Genomic DNA, 17,529 nt, shown 5'->3' on the forward strand with positions numbered 1-17,529 from the left:
ATGTCCTATCAGAGCAAGTGTCTTCGGGTAACAGTGCCACAGAGAAACTGTTACGTACAAACCAGAGTCTCAGTGTAGTTCTCAGCTCATGTACATAAATTTCATTTTGCTTTATTTTATTATTTGATATTTTTAGGCTGTGCTTTAAAAGGAATACTTTTAGTTCCAACCTCTCTCAGAGACTCCGCTGCTACAAATTCTACTCAACCATACTTGGTCAACAAATATATCAACTAGTCAAACCATATCACCCATTCTCATCTGTATAAGTGGAAGTGTGCATTTATTTTTAAGAGAAAGAGTCAAGAATGCATGTTGCCATCTACAGGTGTTTCCTGTTTGAGGTCTGCCACAAGTAAATCTCACCCTTATCCTGTTTGTCTGTCGATTTGTGCTCTGCCATGATGCTTGTGCTTTCACAAAGCTCAATCAGATCTCTTGTAGTTCAGCTGAGCCGCCACGTGCAAAGGGGAGGTTATGATAATCAAAGATGATAAATGAACAGTCGCAAGCGCTCTAGTGGGCCGGCCAGTTCTTATACGGGCGGCTTCCTTTCTGGCGGATTGGTTCAGTCATGCATGCACCCCAGCTTCCTGTTTTGGTGATGTGATAATGGACTGATAATTTCGCCTCTTCTGTGATTAAATGAGCGATGTAATTTGCAATAGACAGGCATCCGTTCTTCAAGCACTCAATCATGTCTGGACTCGTGCCATCCTTCTATCTGCCCGCTTTTCTTCCTGTCTTTTTATCTCTTTTTCATTCTCTGACACAGCTGGCAAGGATTGTTTCAGTATCACATTTTTAATTAACCTCAGATAATCTGCTATTCTCTGAATTCAAATAAGGAGATTATCTTCTTCCCTATCGTGGTTACAGGCTTACGTACATGGCAAACGAAAACGCATCGTTTCCATGGGTTTTTAAGCAATGCGAGGCAGCTCTTGACCGCATTACATGTCCATATCACTTCGCCACATAATTTCAGTCATTTTAATGATCCTTACAGCCTAAAACAGCAAAATAACCAAAACCCACAACACTGGCCAAACTAAATACGGTAAACAATAGGCTAAAAACAACAGATTATTTCCATGTTTTAGCCACAAAATTACCTTTTATTATGTACGGAAAGCACATACTCTATTTCTCCCACTCTCTCTCCCTTACAGATGCACACACATACAGTTTACACACGTTAACATACACGCTAATGTTGTTAGCACTGCTCTGACGATTAACAACACGCATTATGTACGTCCTCACGCATTGACGTTATCAAATTGCGATCGGTTCGTGAGATCGGCCAAGTTTACCGAGTACCGATCGAGTCATAAAAATGTGATTATCGGCCGATCGATCAAAGCATCCCTAATTTTTTCTGCTGTATGGGCCTAGAAAGGTTAAAAACACACTTCCACGTCTTTGCAAGTATCCATGTAAACACAGTCATTTAGGTCTTGAATGAAAGCAAAAAGCATAAAGAAACACACGTGTAATAGTATATTAATTCCAGACAGCTCTTAAAGTGACAGCAGTCTAATATTCCTGCTGTCTGTCATTCATGTTAATCAAACAACAAAAGAGAAAATATCTCACTTCTCTTGACTAAATCACTTTTGCTACTTTAAAGGGATCGTTCACCCAAAAAGGAAAATATTATGTTTATCTGCTTACCCCCAGGGCATCCAAGATGTAGGTGACTTTGTTTCTTCAGTAGAACACAAACAAAGATTTTTTTACTCAAACCGTCATATAAATGCAGTCAATGGGACCCACGGCTTTGAGAGACAAAAAAAAAAAAAAAACACAAACAAAACCAAATTAAACTTTGCAGCTTATGACAATACATTGAGTTCTTAATACACGAAACAGTTGGTCTGTGCAAGAAACTGAACAGTATTTATATTTTACCCCTGATCCACTGCAATGTCCAACTCTTCCTGAGCACGTTCACAACAGCCGGCAAGCAACCATAACTTCAGTCGATCCGGCTCAAAAGTTGAAAAGGTGAAGTCAACACTCCCGGATGAGTTTGCCCGAGCAAATGTATTCTTTTAGTTTTTAATCAGTTGCAACAGGCTAAGCACAAGTCATAACCATTTTGAGTAGCCGTCATACCCACAATCTCTGTGCACTGTGTACACAATGAGTGACGTATATGTGTGACAGACCACTTCTACGCATACATCTACTATGCCAGAGCATAGGACAGTTGGACATTGCGGTGGATCAGAGGTACAAAATTATATAAATACTGTTCAGTTTCTTGCACAGACCGATTGTTTCGTGTGTTAAGATCTCAGCGTATCGTCACGAGCCGCAGGGTTTAATTTGGTTTTGTCTGTGTATGTTTTTTTTTTTTTTTCATCTCAAAGCCGTGGGTTCCATTGACTGCCATTAAATCACTGACAGACTGCAACGGTTTGAGTTAAAAATCTTTGTTTGTGTTCTACTGAAGAAACAAAGTCATCTACTTCTGGGATGCCCTGGGGGTAAGCAGATAAACATCAAATTTTCATTTTTGGGTGAACTATCCCTTTAATAAGAAGAAATATATATTTAATTTACACTGTGAAGAACATGCTGTTTTTATGCATTTGATTACATTATAAAACATATGTAGGATTTCTTATTTATTTGTTCTACTATTGTTTTTTGTCCTGTTGCTTGTAATTAGTTTCTTATTCTCATTCTTGTTTAATCATTGACTGTTTACTTGTCTTCGGTGAGCTATGTGGAACAGTTGTTCCATGATGACGTCAGAATGTGATCTATGCAACATTACCAAATCAATCATCAAATATTTATTGCGTACTTACAGCTTACATACTTTCTGGCAATGAAATGTGCCATAAATGTGCCATCACTGCTACATTTAGCAGTAAATTGCAACGACCATTACTCCAGCATCTCCAGAGCATTTATGATTCAACAGCAGAGGCTCGATCCGGTTAGATCCTGTGTCAGATGGTCTGCAACGCAGAACAATTAATCACTGGATTTGCCAAAGTTTGCATGATTCATGGCGTTGAATCTTTGGAATAAATTCGTGATGAGCTTAATGAGACTCTTAATTTTTTTGGTTGTTGTCTTCGCAACATTTCACAGAGACAGTTGTCATTATTTATTATTAATAAGAAATTACTTATTTAGTGTGTATGTGTGTATATATATATATAGAGAGAGAGAGAGTGTGTGTGAGAGAGAGCGATATGGCATATATATCAATAAATTTTTTCCACTGCTTGTTTTTGTCTTTATACCATAAACATGTTATCAGTGCTTTACATTTAACTTTCAGCCTTTTTGGCCTCTGAGATGTCTAGCTAAATCCTTCAAAATCACGTGTCTTCATGTGTTTGTGTTGTTTTTGTGTGTGAGATTGTCATTTCTACCTATCTGTACTGTTGTATATGTGGGAGTGTGTGTCTCAGCATGGGGCTCTGTTTTCGCTTCACTGGGCTGATAATCCATGGGGCGGCAGCTCGCAAAACTGTGTCACAGCCAATGATGCATTTCACCCTGAAACCTGGAATTCTCTATCCTGGACGCAGCATCCTGAAGCAGTTGCTGATGTAACTGGGGTTGTAGAGCATTTAACCTCCTAACCTGAGAGGGAGGTTTAGGTGGTGTGCTGGATTCTTAGAGTTTTGCATCATTCGTTGTTCTCGCTCCATACTTCTGTTCCACTCACTTCATTGCAATCTCGACATGACGTATTCCAAGCCACCATCACCTTTTTTGGAGGATTTCACAAAGCCTTGGAAAATTTTGAATGACTATAATGGCCTTAACAATATAACCAACTGAAGTAACCAAATGTGCAATATTTATTTTAAGACTTGGCATGTGCAGAGCTGCATTAGGTTGTCTAAACAATGAATAGCCTAGTCGACTATTCAACTGTTTGGTCTTAAAGGGATAGTTCACCCAAAAATGAAAATTAGGCCAGTATTTACTCACCCTCCAGGCATCCTAGGTGTATATGACGTCCTTCTTTCAGTGGAATGCAATCGGAGTTATATAAAAAATTATCCTGGCACTTCCAAGCTTTAGAATGGCAATAGGCTGATGTTTCTCTTCATCAGTCCAAAACAAGTCCAATAAAGTGCATTCATTCATAATAAAAAGTGGCTCTGGGGGAAGAATAAAGGCCTCATGTAGCAAAAAATGTTTCTAAGATGTAATAATCAGTGTGAGGCATTTCTTATTATAGATAGATGCACTTTATTGGACTTGTTTTGGACTGATGAAAAGAAACACCCGCCCATGCAGTTCTAAAGCTTGGAAATGGCGGGATAATTGGATTCGTCTGAAAGAAGGAAGTCATATACACATATAAATAATGGGCTAATTTTCATTTTTGGGTGAACTATCCTCTTAATTACTCACCCTCATGTCGTTCTTAAACTGTAAGACCTTTGCTCATCTTCGAAACACAAATTAAGATGTTTTTGATGAAATCTTAGCTTTCTGACCCTGCACAGACAGCAACGCAACTGACACTTTCAGGGCTTAGGAAGGTAGCAAGGACATCGATAAAATAGTCCATGTGACATCACTGGTTCAAACCTAATCTTTTGAATCTGTGACAAAACAAAAATAATGACTTTATTCAACAGTTTCTTCTCTGCTGTGTCAGTCTTGCCACACGTTCACTGGCGCAGGAGAACGTCCATCTCTCTTTGTTCATCATCTGTATATTATGGTTTGAGTTATCCTCTGTTTTGAAATCTTCAGACGTGTTTACGAAGACTTTATGTACAGCATGCATCTTCAGCTTTTAAAAAAGGCACAATGCATCTGGGTTCTAGGAGAAATTAAAAGAAGAATTTGTTGAGTAAAGTCATTATTTTTGTTTTCTTTGTGCACAAAAAGTATTCTCGAAGCTTCATGACATTACAGTTGAACCACTGATGTCACATGGGCTTTTTTTAACAATGTCCTTACTACCTTTCTGGGTCTTGAATGTGTCAGTTGCATTGCTGTCTATGCAGGGTTAGAAAGCTCTCAGATTTCATCTAAATATCTTAATTTGTGTTCTGAAGATGAACAAAGGTCTTACGGGTTTGGAACGACATGAGGGTAAGTAATTAATGACTGAATTTTCATTTTTGGGTAAACTATCCTTTTAAAGAATCACTGAATAATTTGACAGTTTTGTTATGGGGTTAAAAATAGTCGTGGTTACATTATTTTGATGATATTTTGCAGACAGAAAGATTTATTGTCTGTAGCAAATAGTGTAGCAATGCCTGAAGCACAAGCTTTCTGTTGGTCAACACGGCAAATTTACATGACCAGTTGAACCCGTTGCACAGTCTGCATGTGTACATCTTTTACCTTTGCACAAAATTCCTGTTTGTGTAAATTCCTATCAAAATGACTGATTTTGCCTGTGAACAACAGTAAATGTGACCACATCTTACTGCCTATAATCAAAAAACAGCTAATTGGAATGCAACCGAATGGAAAAGAGCACTGTGGTCTCCAACAAAGTTTGTTTGAATAATGAAAGTAGTTAAAAGTACATTTATGTTTGAATGTATTCATTAAGCAGTGAGGAATTAGGAACATCAAAGCAATTGATCATAAAAACCAACAATGTTTACAAGACACAATATTTTCAGCAGGATTTTAACCTGGCAGTTGTGTAAGTGTTGAGTACTGTTAGCAAGCTAATGAAATCAAAACATAAGACAATCCAAAACTAGTCCATCATACTGGCCTAGATCCAATAACATGATCATTTTCATGTGAATTGTTTGTGTTTTTAATCATGCAAATATGACAGTGGTCTGTCTTAACCTATTATTTAAGATGCACATTGTATTTGTATGTTAGCAACTATTAAACAAGGTTCAACATTCACTGATGCTCCAGAAAGAAACACGATGAAAAAAAGTGGAGTGTTCCTTTAAGGCACCTGGGGGGTGGAAACTTTTTGAATTTGGTAAATTGTACTTAATTTGTCTTCTGGGAAACATGCAAGTATCTTCTGTTGCTTCCGAATGGCAGTTCTAATGGGAAAAAATTATATTGCAACAAAATAAGAAAAATTTGGACGTCTTCATCCTGTTTGAAAGTTTTCACCCCCGGCTTTTAATGCACTGTGTTTCTAGATTGTACTGCTGTTTAACAACATGCAGATTGTTCAGTTGATAAAATGTCTTTTTGACTTTCAGTAGACACAAACTCCATAAAGCATTTGGATCTATGGCCTTCTGTGTCAGTATAATGAGTCTATTTCTCATTTTTATCTGTTAAATTCAATATGGCATCTAACCAGAGTTAAGTCTTTTCAACATGCACATTAACATACTAAATTCAAGCTTTAACATCAATCTAATGTCGTTTTTATTGAAAATACCCGAGCCTATTATTGTTCTGCACAAATAACTGAGACTCTCTGAAATAACCATGGTTAAAACAGCCATTAAGACATGTTTTGGTGGCACACAGACATTACCTTTATTTACCTACTCTGTCTCCCAAGATGAAATCTCTTTTTACCAGAGTAAATTATCGCAAGCCTTTTTTCATACTCTGTGCAGGCTGATTCTCAGCATGAGTAGGCCTGTGGCATTGATCAAAGAGCAGCGCCAGCGTACCAAGGTCGTCTACGCTGCTGTGTATGAGAGGGCCTGTCATTCCCTGAAGCACATGATGACTTTTTCTCCTCCCTGTGTAGTGGAAGACCGAGGAATGATGGGACGCTGTGAAAACCAGCTACCATTGACCATCTGGAGCAGACCAGTGAGCGGGGGATAGGAATGTAGATCACACACACACTTTCAGAGCTCTGTTAATGCTCTTGTGAACAGGAAGTCAGTGAAAAGGAGTCTCGTGACAGAGTAGGAGCAGAATATGTGTGTGTCAGTGTGTTAAATGAATAACCGTGTTAGTGATTCATGCGAGCATAGTCAGGCCAGTTTGAGAGAAGTTCACTGCTTTGTGGTCCAAAGTATGTAAACGCCCCCTTCTTCTAATCTGTTCTTTTGTCAAACACAGACTCTTTCTGTCAGGTGAGTCTGATTAGGCCTCCCAGAATGCATTGCAAAACCGCTGTTTTTGCTGGCATGTTTATTTTTACAGTTCAAAAGGAAAAGGTCTCGTCTGGTCTGGTCTGTATGCCTGTGTGTGCGTACAGTATCGTTAGAAGGGGCGCACTGCAGAAGTTTGCAGCTACGTACTGTGGTTTGACTTGACTTGAGCTCTGTCGAAGCCTTTGACTTTGGCAGGAAGCGTATATTAAAAAAAAGTGAGCCTTGCAGCTGCGTGCCGTAAAGCGTGAGTGCGAAACGGCAGGTTGTGATTGTCCCCTCCACAAACACCACAGTTACCTTCTTACTTAAAATGATTTTTTTGTGCAAAATTACTTTTAATATAGCTGTCCTAAAAAACAGTGAATTAGTTTGTACAGTTGAAGTCAAAAGTTTACATACACCTTGCAGAATCTGCAAAATGTTAATTATTTGACCAAAATAAGCGGGATCATGCAAAATGCATGTATCTTGAATTTATAAAAATTACCCTGTTCAAAAGTTTACATACACTTGATTCTTAATACTGTGTTGTTACCTGAATGATCCACAGCTGTGTTTTTTTTTTTATAGTTGTTCATGAGTCCCTTGTGTGTCCTGAAGAGTTGAACTGCCCACTGTTCTTCAGAAAATTTTTTCAGGTCCCACAAATTCTTTGGTTTTTCAGCATTTTTGTGTATTTTGATCCCTTTCCAACAATGAATGATGATTTTGAGATCCATCTTTTCACACTGAGGACAACCGAGTATCTTTTGTAGCTTCTGAATGGCAGTACTAAATGAAAAAATATATTTTGGCAAAATAAGAAAAATATACACATCCTCATTCTGTTCAAAAGTTTACAGCCCAGCTCTTAATGCATCATGTTTCCTTCTGGAGCATTTGAACCTTCTGTAATCGTTGCATATGAGTCCCTCAGTTGTCCTCAGTGTGAAAAGATGGATCTCAAAATCATACAGTCATTGTTGGAAGGGGTTTAAATACACAAAAATGCTGAAAAACCAAAACTTTCCTGAAGAACAGCAGGCAGTTTAAATGTTCAGGACAAACAAGGGACTAATATACAACTATCACTAAAAAAAACAAAAAAAAAAAACAGCTGTGGATCAGTCAAGTAACGACACAGTATTAAGAATCAAATGTATGTAAACTTTTGAACAGGGTAATTTTTATAAATTCAGCTATTATTTTCTCTTATGGACTGTATGTAAACGTATTTTATGTCAAATATCTAATTCAGGTCAGTATTAATTAAAAAATAACATGCATTTTGTATTATCCTTCTTATTTTGGTCAAATAATTAACATTTTGCAGATTCTGAAAGGTGTATGTAAACTTGACTTCAACTCAAAGTATGTTAGTGATGTGTGAAACTCCCGCCTCCTGAGTTCTGCGTGTTTTGTGTTCGCAAATCAGTCTGAATATACAATATAATGGCGTTAATGGCAAGACTAATCGAAAAAGTAAGAATCAACTCACACTTAGATATAATCACTTTGTTATGTCAAAATAAGACTTAAAATAACATTGATCTGTGTGAGTTTTTAGTGAGTAATTAGTTTGGTGAAATTTCAAGTGAATTTCTGTTTGTGACCAATATTTACAGAGCTTTGATGACTGATATTCCAAAAAAAAATCCAAAATAGCTGAACATAAGTTCACGAATAAAAAATATAGTTTAAACAGTTACTGCCTTGAGTTATTTTAATAAATGTAAAATGCTGAATCTCATCAAGTTAGTGTATGTAGTGGATGTGTTTTAGTATCTGTATGATCCTCGCCATTGTTCTTGCTCAAGTTTCAATATTTGACCTACTATGTGATCTCCAGCTGTACTTTGGCCCCTAGGGGCCTGGCTTTAATGTGTTTCCATGGCAGCGGCACCATAAGGTATACAGGTAGACCGTTACACATATGCTATACTGTCTATGTTTTAATTAGGCTGGTGATGATGGATCTGCATCTTCCTTGTTGTAACTTGTTTACTACCCTCTAACTGAAACCAAGTGTGGTTTGAATCATTAGTTAAAGTCAGTTCAACCTTTTAGATGGGAGCTCAAATAACCACAAAAACATAATACAGGACTGATTACTGATCTTTTATCGGCGATGGCACTCTACACTAAAAACAATAGTTGTGGTAATGCTCGCTTCCAAACACTGTGATGTAGTCAGATGTTTTCAGACTTCATCAGCTCCATGCTGATGGCTGGCACGGGCCGATCCCAATCACACAGTAGGACTTTGTCTTAGTCTGGAGATGACCCATCAATCAATGGGACCGCCTGTCTGCTAACAATGACTGAGAGAACTTAGCACACTAACAAACAGTATAGTTAATACTAGGGCTGCAACTTTTTTTTCTTAAAAAATAGTTATAGAATAAGTATTACAAGTATGACAAGAGAAAATAATAGTTTATAGTTTAAAAATGTATAAAAATGACCCTGTTCAAAAGTTTACATACACTTGATTCTCTATCCTTCAGGTCCCAAAAACTTTTTAAATTTAAAGATCAGGGTAAATTTAACTTATTTTGTTGTCTGGGAAGCATCTAAGTATCTTCTGTAGCTTGAAGGGCAGTACTAAATGAAAAAAATATATTTTATGCAAAACGTAAGATGTACATATCATTCTGTTTAAAAGATTTTACCCCTGGCTCTTAATGCAAGGTGTTTCCTTCTGAGCATCAGTGAGTGTTTGAACCTTGTGTAATAGTTGCATATGAGTCCCTCAGTTGTCCTCAGTGTGAAAAGATGAATATATATAATAGATTTAAAAAACAAAAAACATTTTTTTAGTGAAATAAGAATTTTGCATTATGATAATGAGTTTGTATTTGCCTATTCTGTTCATCAGTGTTAAAACCATTAAAGAAGAAACCACATCTTCCCTTTTTCATTTCTGATTTTAAAAAAAGAAAAAGGAAAGGATGCAGAATTACACAGACCATACCTGTGTTTTTTTTAATGGTTTAAATAACCAAAGTTACCATACCACAAACGAAATACTCACTCTTAAGTGTTAGGATGCCGTGCAACACACACACACTTCCTTCTCTAAACATAGAAAAATGCAGTTACTTAGAGTTTTGATTGAACTGATATCAGTTTCTTTGTTGTGCTCATGTGGATTGACACTGACATGATTGGACATTTAATTAAATATTTTAAGTTTATTCTATTTACTAGTCCACCAGATAGACTGTCCACCAAACCAGCAGGAGCCATCATAAACCAGTTTAAGCTAGCATTAAATTCTTCTGATCATTTCAGCAGGTCGGTTGCTGTGTGCTCTTTTCATCGTAAATAACTTGATAAGGCAGTTATGCCAGAGTGAATGGAATTTTGTTTTCAAGGTTTTTTTTCTTGGAAAGAATGTTTCTGGGATACACACAGACGTGTATTCTCACACACACACACACACACACACACACACACACACACACACACACACACACACACACAAGAAGCAACACAATACAGACATTGACAGGATCCACTGTGTGATATGCTGCTCAAGGTCAGCTCTTATTTGCGATTGAGGGCTCTGTCCTTTCAATCTGCCTGGTTATCTCCTGGATTCCCTGCAAAAGTGTGTGTGTGTGTGTGTGTGTGTGTGTGTGTGTGTGTGTGTGTGTGTGTGTGTGTGTGTGTGTGTGTGTGTGTGTGTGTGTGTGTGTGTGTGTGTGTGTGTGTGTGTGTATGGTTTTAGCTCTCAATGGCATTTTCTCGTTCTTATATTTCCAGGGAAAAACTGCTTCTTTTTAGTCAAGTTAAGCTAAGCCTTAAAGGAGACACAGTTTGCACCTTTTTACAAGATGTAATGTAAGTCTCAGGTGTCCCCAGAAGGTATATGTAAAAATACCCCACAGATAATTTTAAAGATGCCTATTTTGAGTGCAAGCAGAAACACGCAGTTTTCGTGCATGTTTCTTTAAATGCAAATGAGCTGCTTCCACCCCCCCTTTCTAGAATGTGCCTTTACAGCTCCTATCTCAGATATTCTGCTAAAAAAACATTTGTTTGGTTTTGATAATCATGTCTTTTGTGCTGAAATCATGCATTTTAAAGCAATATCAGTTTAAACTTCTGATATAGGGTTTTCTAAGCGCACACGTCCAAAGCACGCACACAGAAAGTGGCTGTTACATGGCATGTGAGTACTAAACTAAGTTCTCTTTCATGTCTTATTGCGCTTAAACTGTCAAATACACACAAGTTTATGTTAAAAACACAAATGAGTTAAAAACAATCGGTTATGTCTGTAAAGGTTAACAGCTGGGGAAAAAAATAGCATGTTTATATTAGATCTATGTGGCAGATGCGTAATATACAGTAAATGAATTAATAAATCCACTGCTTTCTTGTCTCCTCTGAGGCGGGGACTCTAAATAGTGTTCTGTGCTCGTCTGTGCAGCCAACAACAGAACAGTTAGCATGCTTTGCTCACACTTTCACCATGGCTGTATCCGAAATCGCCCCCTATACCCTCAAATAGGGCACTATTTGAGGGGACAGCCATTTTAAGTGGTGTTCGAAACCATAGTGGACGTTCTCGAGTGCACTCATTCAATCCCACAATGCACCGCAAAAACGAGTGTACAACCGATGTACGCTCAACAGCTAGAGATAACCCATAATGCACTGTGAGAGTCGCGCGCCGACTGAATTCCCGCGTCTCTCCAGACGATGGCGCCCGCAGCTGAATCATCCATCTGTTCATTTTACAACGCGCTCGTCCACTGCGTAATGCAGCGTACAACACAGGTACAAATTTGTTGTAAATTGATTATTAAATTGTTTAACCAATGTTTATACATAAACTCCTTGACATAGTTCAAGATAAATCCTTTAATCTTACTACTCGAACTGTGCGTTTTAAATGATTGTTAAACAGTAAGCAATATAGGCTACTATGCAAAAGCGTCAGTCCTTCCGGTGCGCTTAGTGTCCGAATTCACTCACTCGTTTTCATTCACTCCTTCAAGTGAACTGTACTAGTGGACTAATGTAGGGAATAGTGAATAGGGTATAGGGGGCGATTTCGGATACAGCCCATGTTGTAAGAACTGGTATACCACTGTCGCTTGCAAAAACAAAATGGCTGCGCCGTGGGTGGAAACATGCATATTAAGGGGCGGTGATGTTATAATAAGATCCATTCTAAGTCACGGGGGAGCGAAATCTGACACACTAATTTTTTCTTACATAGAAAGGCTTACCAAAAAAATTACTGGGTTGTTCGTTTTCACGTTTTCCGGGTTGTTAGATGCATCAAGGACTGGATTATAGCACTTAAACCTGACGTGTCACCTTTAAGTCACATTGTGTTTATATTTTCTGTATATCAGCCCTTTCCAACAATTACTGTATGATTTTGAGATCCATTTTTTCACACTGAGGACAACTGAGGGACTGATATGCAACTATTACTGAAGGTTTAAATGCTTACTGATGCTCCAGAAGGAAACATGATGCATTAAGAGCGGGGGGGGGTGAAAACTTTTGAACAGAAAGGAGATGTGTACATTTTTCTTATTTTGCCTAAATATACATATTTTGTAATGTAGTACTGCCCTTCAGAGGCTACAGAAGATAGTTACATGTTTCCCAAAAGTAAAAATAAGTTAAATTTACCCTTATCTTTTTGGAGCAATGACAAAATTAGTTTATGTTTTGTCTTATTTTGCTGTGACTTTAGCGTTAAGGCCTATATACTAGTGTATTTCTAAAAGTTAGAAGATGGCTGGGCAGTATATTCATTACAATGTTGGTTCTTTCTCTTCCAAGAAAACCAAAAATGCTGATTGTGTTCTGTAAGCATCATGTTTAGGTACAGATAAGCCAATACTTTAATGACTGGGGGTGCACATACGTGGTGCGCAGGTGCTCATGCGTGACCAAAATAAAAACGTGCTGTGTAAATAAGTTCAGGCCACTCATTTACATAATACATATCGACCTGGTTGACAGCTGTTAATCCACAATCACAATTTAGTACTGCAATACTGTGTAAGATTTCTATTCGAAGTAAAAGCATAAATCTAGGCTATGTTTGAGAGCAAAATGCAAAACTGTGACATTTCACTCAGGCAGTGCTAAAACCGGCAGTGCATATCCTACTTACTTGCCGGAAACCCACCAAAAAAAAACCATGCTGATTTTAATAAATGCATTACAATCATATACTATGAAAATATGCGTTGACATCAAATCTTGTGAATCTTGTGGTCTGTATTAAAGTTCTTAGACATGTGATTGGTCTGCTGAGTGGATGTTAAATGCATGATGCAACACATGATTATAGTGGTTGAATATCTTTTTCTAAATGCACACATATTTTCACTGCTACTTTCTCGTTTCACGCCTAGGCTCCCTCGCTCTTTCTCCTTCAGTTTATCTCTCTCACACACTCACGCAGTCATTATAAAGAAAGCTAACTACTGTAACCTTATTTCATTCCCTGGCTGATAACTTTTAAATTTTAATATTTGTGCACATTATTCAGAAAAGAAAATCACATTTTCTTGTGTAAGAGACATTTCATGTGTAAGTGTGTTATGATAAGTCTTCCCATTTTAATTAGTTTTTAAAACAACCTTTATTTCTTGGATTTCAGAAACATGTATAAACTAACTGAAAAATATTGCTTTTTTGGTGTGTTTTGTTGAGTGTTAATGAGGTTTTTGAACTGATTTGAGGCTTTTCTAAAGACTGATGTTTTGTTATAGTAATAAAGAATTTAATTGATAGATAAAAGTGAATCCACAATTAGACACTAATGGCGTGTAGTCAATATCTAGTAGCTTTAAAGCAATCTATATTTACAGTTGAAGTTAAAAGTTTACATCACCCTTTCAGAATCTGCAAAATGTTGATTATTTTACCAAAATAAGAGGGGTCATACAAAATGCACGTTATTGTTTATTTAGTACTGACCTAAATAAGATATTTCACATAAAAGATGTTTACATACTGTACCCTTGATTATTAATACTGTATTTTTAACTGAAAGTTTTTTTTAGTGGTAATTGTTCATCTGTCCCTTGTTTGTCCTGATCAGTTAAACTGCCCACTGTTCCTCGGAAAAGTCTTTCAGGTCCCACGAATTCTTTGGTTTTCCAGCATTTTTGTGTATTTGAACCCTTTCCAACAATGACTGTATGATTTTGAGATCCTTCTTTTCACACTGAGGACAGCTGAGGGGACCATGCATTAAGAGTCAGGGGGGTGAAAACTTTGTAAATTTGAAGATCAGTTTAAATTGAACTCATTTTTATTTTTAGGAAACATCTTCTGTAGCCTCTGAAAGGCAGTACTAAATAAAAAAATATGATATTTAGGCAAAATAAGAAAAATATACACATCTCCATTCTGTTCAAAAGTTTTCACCCCCCAGCTCTTAATGCATTGTGTTTACTTCTGAAGCATCAGTGAGCGTTTGAACCTTCAGTAATAGTTGCAAATGAGTCCCTCAGTTGTCCTCAGTGTGAAAAGATGGATCTCAAAATCATACAGTCATTGTTGGAAAGGGTTAAAATACACAAAAATGCTGGAAAACGAAAGAATGTGTGGGTCCTGAAGGATTTTCCTTAAGAACAGCAGGCAGTTTAACTGTTCAGGACAAACAAGAGACTCATAAACAACTAGCACTAAACAAAAAAAAAACGCTGTATTGAGAATCAAGTGTATGTAAACTTTTGAACCGGGTCATTTTTACAAATTCAACTATTATTTTCTCTTGTGGACTACATGTAAACATCTTCTATGTGAAATATCGTATTCAGGTCAGTATTAAATAAACAATAACATGCATTGCGTATGATCCCTTATATTCTGGTAAAATAATTACCATTTTGCAGATTCTGAAAGGGGGATGTAAACTTTTGACCTTAACTGTATTTATACACTCCTAAATGTTGATAAAGTCACTTATAGCGTTTAAATATTTAAAAAATATAAAAATAAGAAATGGACCAAAAATATTGGTTATCTTTGTTTACAGGACTTTCCTATTTTGTACGACAAGTAATGTTAACCACAGATGTTATTTTCATGCTATAGATCCAAATCGGCTTTTGGAAAAAAACATAAATGGTTTAAAATCTCTCTTAAACTATTTCAAATGAAAGACAAGCGATTCTGCTTTAACTTACTGTTTCAAAAGGAAGTGTCACCACAGGAAAAAGAATTGCATACTGTATATTAAACCATTTTAGGGTCTTTAATAAAGGTTAAAGACATACTGTATGTAGACATGAGTCTGATTTAAAATATTTAAGCTGTGCTTTTTAAAATGGAGTTGAGATTTATGATGCATTTTTAAATATTGTCCACCTGCAGACTGACAACTTGATCTGCAAGTATGAAGCATCCAGCAAGCAGATAGTCAGTCAGTTCTAATTCCTCTAAATAAATAAGCATGTCAGAGTGAGTGAGAGAGTAAAATACGCAGAAAGAACTTGCAGTGAGAGCCGAGCAAGATAACATGCAGGAAATTGAGAAAGCATGACAGCTCTATGTGAGCCAAGAGATGCTCGAGATCTTGCGCTGCAGTTCTCTTAACCTTTGCGCAGGCCTTAAAGACAGATTTCTTAAATTCATACTATGAACAGAAAGAGAGAACGAGGAGGGTAGAGCAATCATTGCACACTTAAAAGTACTGTCACTTTATGGCTCATTGTATTATATGAGCTCTCCAAACAACCTCAGTCCATATCAGGCAATGGTCAGTTTGCTTCCACAGTGTGATTTGCATATATATTGTCCATTACAATACAATGCACTTCATTTTTGGTTCACTTCTGCATAATTGCTAACCTTTATGGCCATTAAAGGTTGCCAAGTCTAGAAAAGATGAGCACATTATTGCAGATTTGGAATGAGGAGTATATTAAAAAATCAGCTAGGTCATGCTCTATGCAAGGGTTTAACTAGATTGCTTTACAATAAAATAATTTGTGAACGTGAAATTAGTATTATGTAAAGGAAATAAAGGTAATACATTTTTAGTAATTATAATAAATACTGTAGTATTTAGCTGAGCTGGATTTAAAAATAACATTTTTATTTTATTTTTATTTTAATTCATGTAATACAAAAGTACACTTAATATGTTATTTAAAATATATACATAATTATTATTATTGTTGTTAATTATAATAAATACTGTAGTATTCTAGTGAGCTGAATTCCCAAAAAATATTGTATTTTATTTTTTTATTATTTTATTATGATTCATGTAATAAAAAATGACACATCCTATTTCAAATATATACATAAGTATTACTATTAATTATAATAAATACTGAAGTATTTAGGTGAGCTGGATAAAAATTTTTTTTTTTTATTATGATTTATGTAATACAAAATTACACTTAATTTAAAATATTATTATTATTATTGTTATTAATTATAATAAATATTGTAGTATTTAGGTAAGCTGGATTCCAAAAAATAATTTATTTGATTAGTTATTTTATTATGATTTATGTACAAAAAATACACTTAATATGTTATTTAAAATATATACATAATAATAATAATTATTATTATTATTATAATTTATTATTATTATTAATTATACTAAAAACTGAAGTATTCAGGAGAGCTGGATTTAAAAAAAAAAAAGTATTTTATTTTATTTCATTTAATCATGATTCATGTAATACAAAAATGACACTTAATATGCTATTTAAAATATATACATTATTATTATTATTATTATTATTATTATTATTAATTAATTAAAATCAATACTGTAGTATTCAGGTGAGCTGGGAAAAAATTACTTTATATTAAAATTATTTTATTTTTTATTTTATTATAATTCATGCAATATCAGGTAATATGTTATTTAAAATATATACATAATTATTATTGCTATATATTCCCACACTTATTCTTATAAGTATTCAGGTGAGCTGGATTCCAAAAAATTTAAATATTATGATTTATGTAACAAAATATTTCACGTAATATGTCATTTAAAAAGTTAAAATACAAAATATTTAAAATATTAATTAATGTTCATATTTTTATTATTGTTGATATTACTGTTTTTATTTAATTTTAATTTTTATTTAAATTTAAATACGTTTTTATTTAAATATATATATATATATATATATATATATATATATATATATATATATATATATATATATATATATATATGTATATATGTATGTTCAAATTTAGTCCTATTATTAGTGGTAAATACTAATAATTCTACCTTGCATAATATTTTTACGAAGCCGTTTAAGATCAACATGGACTTTTTCATGTGTATTGAACTGACATGAACAAAATAGATAAATTATTTATCACCATTATTTGTATTACATTTATTCACCAGCCACATTTTCACAGCTTTAACAGCTCTAGTGGAGGGAGAGAGAAGTGCAGTGCAGACAGAGCTGCTACTTCTGCTAACAGAAGGACAAACAGATGGAGAAGTGTTTTAAGTGTGTGTGTGTGT

At 35.4% G+C, this 17,529-nt stretch overlaps 1 protein-coding gene across 3 annotated transcripts in view; it reads left to right on the top strand.

The window, feature by feature from the left end:
• sh3kbp1 (SH3-domain kinase binding protein 1) overlaps positions 1–17,529 on the top strand; it is a 68,418-nt gene that overhangs the window by 23,471 nt on the left and 27,418 nt on the right. The gene's annotated exons all lie outside the window — the stretch shown is intronic.

This window comes from Garra rufa, chromosome 24 (assembly GCF_049309525.1).
Source record: "Garra rufa chromosome 24, GarRuf1.0, whole genome shotgun sequence".
Taxonomy (NCBI): domain Eukaryota; kingdom Metazoa; phylum Chordata; class Actinopteri; order Cypriniformes; family Cyprinidae; genus Garra; species Garra rufa.